Source organism: Mus musculus, chromosome 11 (genome assembly GCF_000001635.26).
Source record: "Mus musculus strain C57BL/6J chromosome 11, GRCm38.p6 C57BL/6J".
Taxonomy (NCBI): Eukaryota; Metazoa; Chordata; class Mammalia; order Rodentia; family Muridae; genus Mus; species Mus musculus.
This window is the reverse complement of record NC_000077.6, coordinates 10,553,328-10,566,760: the sequence shown is the minus strand read 5'-3', so window position 1 is coordinate 10,566,760 and position 13,433 is coordinate 10,553,328.

The following is a 13,433-nucleotide window of genomic DNA, read 5'->3' as shown; positions in this document are numbered from 1 at the left end:
AAACACATATGCCTTTCCATGTTCCCAATTACTATATGTTCATAAAAAACACAACTAATTTTCACTTGTAACAATTCATCTTCAGATGGTGCTTTTTAAATTACAGCACCAAAGAAGAATCAATGCATATTCTGACATAACAGTATTAACTCTCACTCATTAGCACAAGACACAGCTACCACTCATTTATCCTGCAAACACTTCACTCATTTTGACTCTAGACACACCCTGTAGCTTGCTTTCCCTACTGTCTTTTCAGCAGGTTCACTCTCTTATTGTTCATGTCTCTATGTCTTAATACCACAAATTAAAATTGAAATTAGTATATTAATTTTTCCAAGGATTGTCAACATTTTGTGCTGATTCCTGCATATTTTTTTACTTTTGTCTTCCAACACAGGGAAACCTGGTCTTCAATTGCAAGTTTAGGCATGATTATAAATATCTCAAATCTAACATGCCACATATACAGTTTCCATACACTTTCTTACCTATCTTCTGTGTTGAGTGGAGTCCATTTTTTTCTCAGCCCAAAGTTTGACCTGGCTCATTCTAAATATGACACATCTTGGGGTGGAGGTTGGAGCAGAAAATCTAGGTTTCTTTTCTTTCAAAGATACAGATTACTTGCTCATTTAATACCACACTTCACCCAGTTCACTTCACAAACTTGTTTCTCTCTATTTTTTTCTCTTTTAATGCTACCCACAGTGCCTTGCTCACTCCACTTGGTTCATTTTGGACATACTGACAAATGCAGAACAGCTCAGTGTACACAGCTTTGGGAAAAGGTACATTGTGTTTCCCCAAGGAACAGCATATTTCAATGTGACATAAGTGATATATATATGCATATATATATGTGTGTGTGTGTGTGTGTGTGTGTGTGTGACACACACACACACACACACACACACATATGTATATGAGACCAGGCTAAGTCACACAGGAAGTCATAACTGTCAAAAGTGAAAGACAATGAATTCTTGGCTGAATTTGTCCACCTTTACTTCATTTTGCCATCTTTAAGTACTTGGATCAGCAGGGGCATGTTGTAACAGTGAATTATTTCAGCAAACTACCCATGATTCCTTTGGAAGAAGACCTGTGCTTACTTTATTTTATTTATTTACATTTCAAATGTGAATCCCTTTCCTGGTATCTCCTCCGCAAACCCCCATCATCATCCCCACCCCCTTACCCTGCTTCTATGACAGTGCTCCCCCTCCCACTACCCACTCCTGCCTCACTGCCCTAGCATTCCTCTACACTGGGGTATCAAGCCTTTATAGGACCAAGGGCCTCCCCTCCTATTGATGCTAGATAAGGCTCCTTCAACTCCTTCAGTCCTTCCCTTAGCTCCTCCATTGGGGTCCCTATCCTCAGTCAGATGATTGGCTGTGAGCCTCTGCATCTGTATTGGTTAAGATCTGGAAGAACCTTTCAAGCAACAGTTTTATCAGGCTCCTTTCAGAAAGCAAGTCTTGGCATAGTGTCTTGGTTCGGTGTCTGCATGTGGGATGGATCCACAGATGGGGACAAATAACCCTATTAAAAATGGGGAACAGAGCTAAACAGAATTCTCGACAGAGGAAACTCGAATGGCTGAGAAGCACCTAAAGAAATGTTCAGCCTTCTTAGTCATCAGGGAACTGCAAAACAACCCTGAGATTCTACCTCATACCTGTCAGAATGGCTAAGATCAAAAATTCAGGTGACAGCAGATGCTGGCAAGGATGTGGAGAAAGAGGAACACTCCTCCATTTCTGGTGGCATTACAAGCTGGTACAACCACTCTGGAAATCAATCTGGCAGTTCCTCAGAAAACTGGACATAGTACTACGTGAGTACCACTCCTGGGCATTTACCCAGAAGATGCTCCAACACGTAATAAGGACACATGCTCCACTATGTTCATATAAGCCATATTTATAATAGTCAGAAGCTGAAAACAACCCAGACGTCTGTCAACAGAGGACTGGATACAGATAATGTGGTATATTTACACAATAAATTACTACTAAGCTATTAAAAACAATGACTTCATGAAATGGCAGGCAAATGGATAGATCTAGAAAATATCATCCTGAGTGAGCTAACTCAGTCACAAAAGACCACACATGGTATGTACTCACTGGTAAGTGGATATTAGGCAAAGAGCATGGAATACCCAGATTACAACTCACAGACCACCTGAAGCTCAAGAGGAAGGAAGACCAAAGTGTGGATGCTTTGGTCCTTCTGAGAAGGGGGAACAAAATAATCAATTGAAGTAGAGGGTGGGAGGGTCTTGGGAGGAAGAGAAGACAGGGAGGGGAAAAGAGGGGAAGAATCAGGTATGGGAGGAAATGGAGGAGATGTAAGGAGGGTCAGAAAATTGAACAGAAGTGTGTAGCAAAGGGGAATGTGGTACTGAAATAGCATCCAGAAAGTCCCAGATGCAAGTAAAGCAAGAGTTTCCCAGCACCCCATGGGAATTATAATAGCTGAAATACCTGAAAAAGGGAAGGGAACCTGTTGAGACTGTTTCTAGAGGTTAGGCATCCCCCCTCCTCGGTTAACGATGGGGCCACCCACCCGTCTCCAAAATTTTAACCCAGAATTGCTCCTGTTTATAGGAAATACAGAGACAAAGACTGGAGCAGAGACTGAAGGAAAGGCCATCCAGGGTCTGCCCAACCTGGGGATCCATCCCATGTGATTACTTTTTTGTTGCTTCAAAGTACCTAGAATACCAGCTGATAAAAAAGGAAGCAGAAAACACATATAGATAAACTGGAATGCTATTCTTTTTTTGCACTTAAGAAATTCTGACAGTAGATCATAGGGAATTTAGATCCTATGAGTTCTCAGATAGTTTCCAATATGGAGGTGACAAAACATTCTGTAGAGTAACTCAATATTCATGAAGTTATTTTTCAATATTTTAAAGTTGCATTTTTAATGAAATATAAATTATTCTCTGTAACACACTAAAAAAATCAAGTCAGAATTTTACTTTAAAAAGAGGTCACTTTCAATTATAGAAGGTCCGATTCAAAGTATAACCTCTGCCTTAGCTAAAAAAAATAAAATAAAATAATGTGTCAACTCTAATGCCTCAAAGAAAAAGAAAGCATAGCAATTGAACAGCTTTTGAAGGTAAAAGGGATTTTCCAGTGAGAGATATGCTAATTGACAGACATATTTAAAACTCTAAAATAAACTTCAAAGATTCAAGATTATCCTTCATATGAAATTCAAATTTTCAAGGGAAAGATAAATACATGACAATTTAAAAGAAAGAATAAAGAGAATATGTTGTTTTCAGACCTGGTGTTATGGCATTTTTGTGAAAAAAAAAAACTTGTTTATTTCAACATTTCAAATCTACTGAACTCATCTTAAAACATATCAAAACTATTGAAGTTCCCAAAATGTTATTTTCATTATTTTAACTTTCAAATGTAAGACATTTGAATTAGTTCTGGCTTCAGCATATATCTATTGGTGAAAAATAGCAGCAAAAATGGTAAACAACAAAAAACTAATGGTCATTTGTTCCTCAGGAAAGGCAATGGAAACTGTCAAAATGTTCAGAGATCACATGTTTAGAACTCAGTCAACAAACCAAAATCTTGCAGGAACTGGAACATTAACCAAGGAAAAGAAACGGGTCAATCTTGAAGACAATATGTTCTGTGTTATTTTGTCTTTGCTCATGTTGTATTATGGTCCCTAACTTGGTGTTGGCACTGAAGAGAGTGTTCCATATTGCTGTACATGTTCCAGGATAGGAAGTCATGGCTGAGACCTCATTTACAAAAGCTGTGAGTAGTTATTTTAACTGAATGCTGGGTCCTCATAGAGTAAAACAGGCTTGCTTTTACCTCATTTTATTCTGAAAATTTTCAAAAATAATCACAGGCAAAATATATTTGTCTTAATAGATAAAAAGTGATAATAGCAAACAGACACCTTGGGGAATAAGAGCTTTGGAGTATTCCAGTGTTTTTCTGGTAATCTATACACCAGGCACCTGCCCAAAGCTAATAGAAGCCATGGTTGCCTGCACAAGACCTGCACAAGATTGAGCTAGTCAGCATGCCAGCATAAATGGTTATTGACAGTTGATGATTGCTACAAGCTGGGAAATTTTCATCTTTCTATAGGACTAAAACATCCAAAATGTTGACTATGCTATAGTGGATGACACCACAGTAAATGCATATTTAAAGTCAGCACTGAGTGATTTGATGGAATATAAAAGAAAGAGGGGCCAGGCAGTGGTGGCACATGCTTTTAATCCCAGCACTTGGGAGGCAGAGGCAGGTGGATTTCTGATTTTGAGGCCAGCCTGGTCTGCAGAGTTAGTTCCAGGACAGCCAGGCTACACAGAGAAACCCTGTCTCGAAAAACCAAAAAAAGAAAAAGAAAGAAAGAAAGAAAGAAAGAAAGAAAGAAAGAGAGAGAGAGAGAGAGAGAGAGAGAGAGAGAGAGAGAGAGAGAGAGAGAGAGGGAAGGAGGGAGGGAGGGAGGGAGGGAGGGAGGAAGGAAGGAAAGAAAGAAAGAGGGAAAAGAAGGAAGGAAGAGAGGTGAAAGGAAATCAGAGACTATGAAACTGTGGGGGTATTGTGGACTGTAGGAGAAGAATTCAGGAGAATAAGGAATGTAATCAAAATGCATTGTTTGTATGTGGGAGATCCTCAAAGGAAAACAATTATTTATTTTTAAATATTTAAAAAAGTGTGAAGTCCAGTTCCTCATATGAGCATTCTAGAGACATACTACTTGTGTATATATATATATATCTTGCCAAGAATAAATTTCCTGAGATTTAGCCATCACCACAAACCGTATATGAACAAGACAATGTTAGTAAAGCAGTTTTCTATTTTTTTACTTTTTCAACATTTTTTCCTTTATTTCAACATTTGAAAAAATAAAAATAGTCAACCTACTAAAAATGTTGAACGATTTTTTCAGTGTGTATCTATATATGTATGTATGTATGAATGAATGTATGTATGTATGACATTATCACCAAAAGTTTCAATACTTGCCTTGACATCTATCAGTTTTTGATGCATTTGCCAACACATTTACTATTGCGACATTAAAAAAAAAATTGTACCTACCTTCATACAACACTTCCCCATGTATTATCTTAACTAGAATATAGCAATTTAACTATGAATAGTGCTTTAATGTGTTGGGCTTTGGTGTACTTTAAATGATGTTAATTTGTCCTATTTTGGAATTTTACAATGTTGTTTTGCATTGTTTGCCATGACTAACTTGCTTCTAAGTGTGCCTTTTCTTCACTCAAGTGAAGCATCATTCCTCTTTTTACAGTTAGTCATAATAGTTGACTGTAGCTCTTTTATCTCACTTTGCAAAGGCACTCATTTCTTGTTACTTCTTTTATGTTTATTTATTTTTATTTTATTTTATTTTATTTTATTTCATTTTATTTTATTTTATGTCTTATGCCTGAATATCTGTGTGTTCACCATGTGTCTGCCCAGGGAAGCCAGAAGGGGGCGAGTGAACCACTGCAACTGGAATTACAGATGTACTGAGCATCTATGTGTGGATCGGGAGCAAAAATCCACCCCTATCACTAAACACTGAGCTGTCTCTCTAGCTCTATACAGTCAATCCTCAGAGTTCATTGTGCTCTCAAAATGTCCATAAATGATCCATCTCGCTTACTTCCCAGAAGAATAACTCTTGGCTTTGGGTTTGTCAGTCTTTGTATTATTCTTGTGTCCCAAGGGACACAGAATATTTTAAGAGCAGTGGACCAAAATAATGATACAGATAAAAGATGCCATTGGATTCAATGGTATTCTCAGGAGAACAAATAAATACTAATCAAAAATGAAACAAGTTCTTGAATCAGAGGTACAACACAGGAATTAGGACTTGGGAAAAATACAGTTATTGATTAAGTCTGAAATATGACAAGCTTCAGAGAAAAGATATATAGTCATTACTGGCAAATGCTGCAAGCATGTTTTCCTAGTGTTAACATGATAATTCTGACCAATGTATATTGTGTATCTGAGAACTATTTTGACATGTGAAAAATGTGGTGTACAAAGCCATATTAAAGGATGGGCATGAACTACTGTAGCACCAACTACGGCAATGGTCACCTTATTTGTGGTGTTTTTGGTCTGGTCAACACTTAAGGAACTATATTTTATTGCTGAAGGAATAAATGCAACAAAGCAATTCAATTGATTACTTTTCCCATTGTGACTTCTCAGAGCTTGGTATGGGAAAGTGGAATTTTGTTGTTACTAAAGTCCTAGATATAGCAGTGGCTTTGAAACTGGGTAGCAGATAAAGGTTAGGAAACTATTAAGGTATTCAACTTTTATTTTAAAAAGAGTCGAGTTTCTCTGGAGAACACTTTTAGCAAAAGCATGACTGTTGAAGTATTTCTGGGGCGAAGCTAGGCCAAAGTGTTGAACAAGTCTTTGGAATAGGAAGAAAAGCAGCCCTGTTATAAACCAGCAGAGGAGACTTAGCTGCTCTGTTTGAGTGTTTTGTGGGAAGTAGAATGTGGAAAGTAATGAACTTGGCTCCTCTACTGATGAGACTTCCAATCAAAGCCTGGCAGGTGTGGCCTAGATTCTCCTTGTAGCTTTTAATAAAACACAAAAGGAAAGAATAAACTGAAGGTGAAACAAAAAAAAATTAGCATTCATGATTTGGAAGATTCTCATCCTCTCCAGAAAATACTCTGAGACTGTGAGTCTCTGGATGTGATTATACAGATTAACTATGTGACTCATGAGTCCAGTGAACCATCTCAATCAAAGCCAGAATTGATACATAGTTTTCCAAGAAGTACCCACTTTCATTTATTTGCATGAGCCCCATGATATGCACAGGAAATCAACAGATTTTATAGTATTTCAATTGTAGAAATAACAGTAAAATGGCAAGAGATAGGAAAGAATGGAGAAAAAACCTTTTTAAAAGTCATGGAGTCTGTCTCACAGCATAGGGTAAGGCACAAGACAAGAGTATGTGGCATCAGGAAGTTGTGGCCTGGAGCACAAAGAACAGAACTGGAAAGGACTGTTCACAGTCTTAAGGTCTGGTAAAACTTGCCTCAAGGTATTTATACATCATTGGAATTCATTGTGCTTTTTCTCTTTTTTCTCTTTTTTTCCTTTTTTTCTTTTTCCTTTTTCTTTTTTTTTTCAGTGTTTTCCTTTTATGAATAAGAATTTCTTTCTTATGGTTGACCCTTCATTTTGATTTATGAATGAGAATATCTTTCCTATGCATAATCCACCACTGTGTTTTATTAGTAGATTATTGGCTGTCTCAATGAATGTCTTGTTTAACTAGCTGAGTGTTAGATTTGATTCAAAGGGAATAATATATGAAGTTATACTATTGTCTGATTTTTTAAATCCCATTTCAATAACATTTTGGACTTCAATTGGTATTGACTGAGTTAAATATTTTGGGAATGTTTTAAATGTAAGAAGGACACAAATTTTGCAGCATCAGTGGATGGAGTTTAATATTTAGACCTGTGCTCCCTTGATTCGTATGTTGATGTCTTCATCTCGAAAATTTCATAAACTTGTTTGGATATTGGTTCTTTGCAAGCTAGGCTACTAATTAAGACAGGATGAGACTGTACTTCATTCTTAATCAGTTAAGACCAGTAACCTTATAATACCAGGGACACTGGGACTTATCACAAAGACCCCCGTTCTGCAGGGTCTTAGCATCTTTATTGACAAAATAATTTGAAAGCAGAATAAAACTCCAGGACAATATTATTGGAATTTGAGGGAAATTAACAAGCTAGATAAGTAAGAGATAAGATCTCAGCAGCTGGGTAGAGGGATACAGAAAATAGAATCAGCAGAAGTTACATTGTTGGCACTCAATGTGAAAAGCAGACAGACTGTACAGGGGGAGTTTGCTAGTAGCTAGGGTAGGATGTCTTCACAGACAAATATGGTTAGGGCAAGTAGCTTAGGAGTTTAGTTGGTGTCAAGAGAATGAAATAAAAAGAGAGGAGAGGCGAAATGGTTATATTTCAGGAATACAGTCTATATGCATTGGCATAGAGGAAGGCATTTTGGAGGTCTGTGGTGTACATGTCCTCAATGGCAGTTTTTCTTCCCATATTCTCACCATGTTGCCCAAGTACCATATTTCTTGTTACCTTCTGACTTCAAGTTTGTCTTTAGGTTTCAATATACATTCCTCACAGTACGAGAGGCACTGTCTCAGTCAGTGAAGCACCTGTTATTTACATCAATAGTGTGTTATCATCTGCTGACCAAACTATGTGTAAATGGAGTTACTGACCATTGACCATACTATATGTATCTGGGAATATCAGCATGGTATTCATGTGTCCTATAGGGTTTCCATTAGGGGACAGACTGTTGCATACCCCAGAAAGGATGCTGGCAATTGATCAAGCCATTTGAAACTGAGGAAGTTGTGATAGGTCTAATATCTAACTGGCACCCAGGAAGCAGCTAGCAACAAATGGGCTCTTTTGTTCCTTTCTTCCTCCCAACACACACACACACACACACACACACACACATACACACACACACACACACACAAATACACACACACACACATACACACACACACACACACACACACACACACACACACACACACACACACATACACACACACATGAAAATGGTCCTCAAGGATGACCAGGCACATCAGGAGCTAGAATGAGGCAAAGTTTCTCTCATAGCTCTCAAAAGAAACCACTCTGCTGTCAATTTATTCTTAGATTTCTAGAATTCACAAGCATGAAACAATCATCTTTAACTATTTGGCTATTTTGCTATTAAAGCCCAAGAAAAGTCATAAGAAATAAAAGAGAAATTTCTATTTCTCAGAGTTGAGCCCAGAATCTACATTAAAAACGAACAATTTGAAAGTTGGGCACTTGTTCATTCATGTTGCTATGATCCTAAATTGGTTGCAAAGCTGGTTAATCTACAATTTGTTCTCCTTGGGCTCTGATTTGTTGTTTTAAGATGTCTTCATTTAGAGTGTGAATTAGTATTTAGATTTCATCAGCAATTCACACTTGCAGTAAGGAAACATCACTTTACAGCACAGTAAAGTATTTCATATTAACAAATTTACATGTTCCTATTTGCACCAGCAATGTTTTAGCTGCTTGGGCAGAAAAAATATTTATTTTCAGTTTCCCCCCTTCAAAAAATGCAGATTATTAAGTATGGGAGACCAGGTGGAAGATATGTAATTTCTAACCTTCATTTCTAATTAAAGAGATATTTGGCATGATACAACATTGAAAAAATTGATTAATTGGATGTTACAAAGTGTAAGTTGTTCAATGTTGCAACATAATTCTGGAATTTTGGTATCAAGGACCAACTGCCTCCCAAGGGCCAGCTCTTCCCAGAGCATATCTTATTGTTCTACCTCTGCAATCTTGGACTGATTCATTTATCTATGTGTCTCTGCTTTAAAGTACTCTGTATTTTATTTTCAGGAAACTCTTTTCTATTCTCTTATTACAAAGCTTAACAAATTCTTCCGACAGTCAGCCAATTTGCTAAGACCCTTTCTCAGACTACACACCTCATACACATATCTGTCCTCGGTACACACTCTCAGTGCCTAGTATCCCGGTCAATTGTAATATTACAATTACAGCTCTTTTTAAATCATTCACTTAGAGTCATTTTGGTAATGCTCAACAATTTGGTAATGCTGATAGCATAGCTCAAGGGCTTTTTGTCCTTCCTTCCATCCTCTCAGTTGAGAGAAGCCAAAATGATAAAAATGAAGTGTTTCTCAAAGCAAGCTTACTCCAAAAAGCATCTCTAAAGAGGAAAACAACTGTGTCTGGTTTCTCCCAAAGTGCAAGAACAGTGGACTAGCAGTAGACCTTGAGGAACAGGATGGTGTGGCCAATCTAAATCGATCACACCCGGACGCACACAGTTGCTCTTATTTGAAAAGCAGGAATTCTAGCAGGGAAATTGTGCTCAATGTAGCCCAAGTTAGTATAACTAAGGTTCCTCCAAAATCGTGAACCCACAGCCCATTCCCATATGCAGTAGATACTACCACTGTAGCTATGAGATTTGATATCTTTAAGCATACTTGAAAAACAAACTTGCTACTGTAGTTGGGAACACCAATTCTTTCATGGCTCCTTCAACCAACCTCCTCTTAACACATTCTCCCACACCAAGTCCAAGGTCCTGCACACATGCCTTGCATTGCATCTTTCTTCAATTTCTCTCAATGAAGGACTCAGGGTCAGAGTCATGTGCAGACTTAAGGCTGGGCCACCCCAATGTATCCAAAAGCCTCTATTCGCTGGCTCATGGTCACTACTACCTGGAAAGATGAAGGAAGATACAGCCTCCTCCGGAAAATTCTCCTTGTCTCAGAGTACACTGTTGAAGCCTCTGGGATTTCTAGATGGGACAATAGTCCAGTGAAATCCATCTCCCTAATGTCAGACTACTCATTGTGACCCAGCCTCCTTAAGAGACCATTCAATGGGAATTACTCCTTTAGGAACCCAGGTTCTCTGCTTTGCACAGCTCTTTGATGGAGTCTGAGTGTCTGGCTGTACAGTGATGATTGTACTATTCAGCCTATAGGGAGAAAAGCTGTTATCCTGCCCAGTCCCCATTGCCAGCCCTGGAACTTGGGCTGGTGCACACATGTGAAAGCATATTCACCATTATTCACTTCCCCTTGCCTTATCATGGCTACATTCCCCTTATCTGTCTGAGCACTGAACTAAAGCATCAGACTGCCATATCTTCTCCTTCCAAACTTGGTCTTGTTTTCTTAAATTGTTAATTCTAGTGCTAAGCATCCTTTAGGAAGAAATTGACACTACTTCTAAACATTGCAACTCAACTCCACAATGACAACCACTGGGAAGTCATTATAAGATGAAGGGGTGTCCCTTTTAAAAGCTGGACTTTGCATCCTTACAGGTAATGGGATCCAACTTTTGAAGGTTGCAACTCCAGCCTTTGTGGAGATTCAGTCACGGGATCTTTTAAGAGGGATATCTTTTTTGAAGCTTTCATTCTTTAACCTCCAGAAGGGATGCACTGTTAGGAATCAGAGCCACTAATCTCATAGAAAAAAGTACTATCATTTCAGACTCAGCATTAGGAAACAGCTGAAGATCAAGATAAAGTTGATCTTGAGATCTTAAAAGAATTTTTGTCTTGTATTTCTTAACATGTCATCAGTTTCCTAAAAGCTCTAATGGCTGTACTTGGTTAAGACTCAGAGTTTCAACCACTCTGAAAATCAGTCTCTCGCGGTTCTTCAGAAAATTGTACATAGTACTACCAGAGGATCCAGCAATACCACTACTGGGTATATACCAGAAGATGTTCCAACTGGTAATAAGGACACATGTTCCACAATGTCCATAGCAGCTTTATTTATAATAGCCAGAAGCTGGAAAGAACCCAGATGTCCTTCAACAGAGGAATGATACAGAAAATGTGGTACATTTACACAATGGAGTACTACTCAGCTATTAAAAACAGTGAATTTATAAAATTCTTGGGCAAATGGATGGGTCTGGAGGATATCATCCTGAGTGATGTAACCCAATCACAAAAGAAGTCACTTGATATGCACTCACTTATAAGTGGATATTGGCCCAGAAACATAGAATACCCAAGATACAATTTGCAAAACACAAGAAAATCAAGAAGGAAGACCAATGTGTGTATACCTCATTCCTCCTTAGAATAGGGAACAAAATACCCATGGAAGAAGTTACAGAGACAAGGTTTGAAGCTAAGACAAAAGGATGGACCATCCAGAGACTGCAGCACCCAGGGATCCATCCAGTAATCAGCCACCAAACCCAGACACTATTACATATGCCAGCAAGATTTTGCTGAAAGGACCCTGATATAGTTGTCTCATATGAGGCTATTCCAGAGCCCGGCAAATACAGAAGTGGATGCTCACAGTCATCTATTGGATGGAACACAGGGCCCCCAAAGATGGAGCTAGAGGAAGTACCCAAGGAGCTGAAGGGGTCTGCTACCCTATAGGCAGAACAACAATATGAACTAACCAGTACCCCCAGAGCTCGTGTCTCTAGCTTCATATGTAGCAGAAGATGACCTACTTGGCCATCATTGGGAAGAGAGGCCCCTTGTCTTGTAAACTTTATATACCCCAGTACAGGGGAATGCTAGGGCCAAAAAGTGGGAGTGGGTGGGTAGGGGAGCAGGGCAGGTGGAGGGTATAGGGGACTTCTGGATAGCATTTGAAATGTAAATGAAGATAATATCTAATAAAAAATTGAAAAAAAAAAGACTCAATGTTTCACCTTTCAGGCAGTTACTATCAGGGGGTTTCTCTCAATGTTTACATTAAAGTCTGCATCAATGAGATGATTGTTTGTTTCTGAGTTTACTCTAATTAAATTTAATTATACAGTCTGTGAGTTTCTTCTTAAAGTTTCCTTTGATGTTCATTTTATGTCATTATTTGGATCATTATCTGTCTGTTCAATTGTTCTCTGTTTATGATTTGATACTTGATATTATTTGATATTTCTATCAACATATCTGTGGCTATATTTAAATATAGGTTTTCAGTAAAACAACTACTTATTGATCTTCTTTTTGCAATATTTACAAAAATTGGCCAAAAAAACAAAAGGCTTTTCATTTTATCAAAGAAATTTATGTTTTTCAGCTAAGATGAACTTTTAGTTACTTAAAATTGAGTTTTAATAGGGTCAAATTTATTTAATTTTTCTGATCTTTATATGTTATGTAACAGAAAACTTTTATACAATAATTTGTCTTTCAAGACATGTGCAAATTCACCTCTGAATGTTAAACAGTCACACATAGAGTACAAAGTAGTAGAGGATGAAAGGGCTAGAAAAACAGTTCAAATATATGGCTGATAATCCTAAAGATTCTGGCCAGGTCAGCTGGGCCTTTTATAAAGTTCTATATTCTCATGAGTCATCTGTCCTTTTGATCAGAAACTCCAGACAGAAGTCAGAAGCTAAACACTAATAGTGTGTATTTTGTAATGGGATTTCTCCTAAAGGGAAGGCACATAGCCCTTTTTCTATCCCAGAATGTGTGAGCACTGGCAGGGGAAACATTGTAACTGAGGTAAGGGGCTACTCTTAAGTCTCTAAGACTAACCTTGAGTATTCTAGATCACCTATAACAAAAAGAAGCTAATTTACAGGGCACTTACCTGGACTTACACACTGAGAAGTAATCTGTAACCAAATAGTTAAACAATGACAAATATTAAAAGTTTGTCAGTTTTGCCTAGTAGCCTCACACTGAGCTAGTTAATCTAGAGAACATGGTGCTACTAAAGAGTGGGTTTACTTTTGGACATGGACCTGAGTCTACCTTGCCTCTCAACTT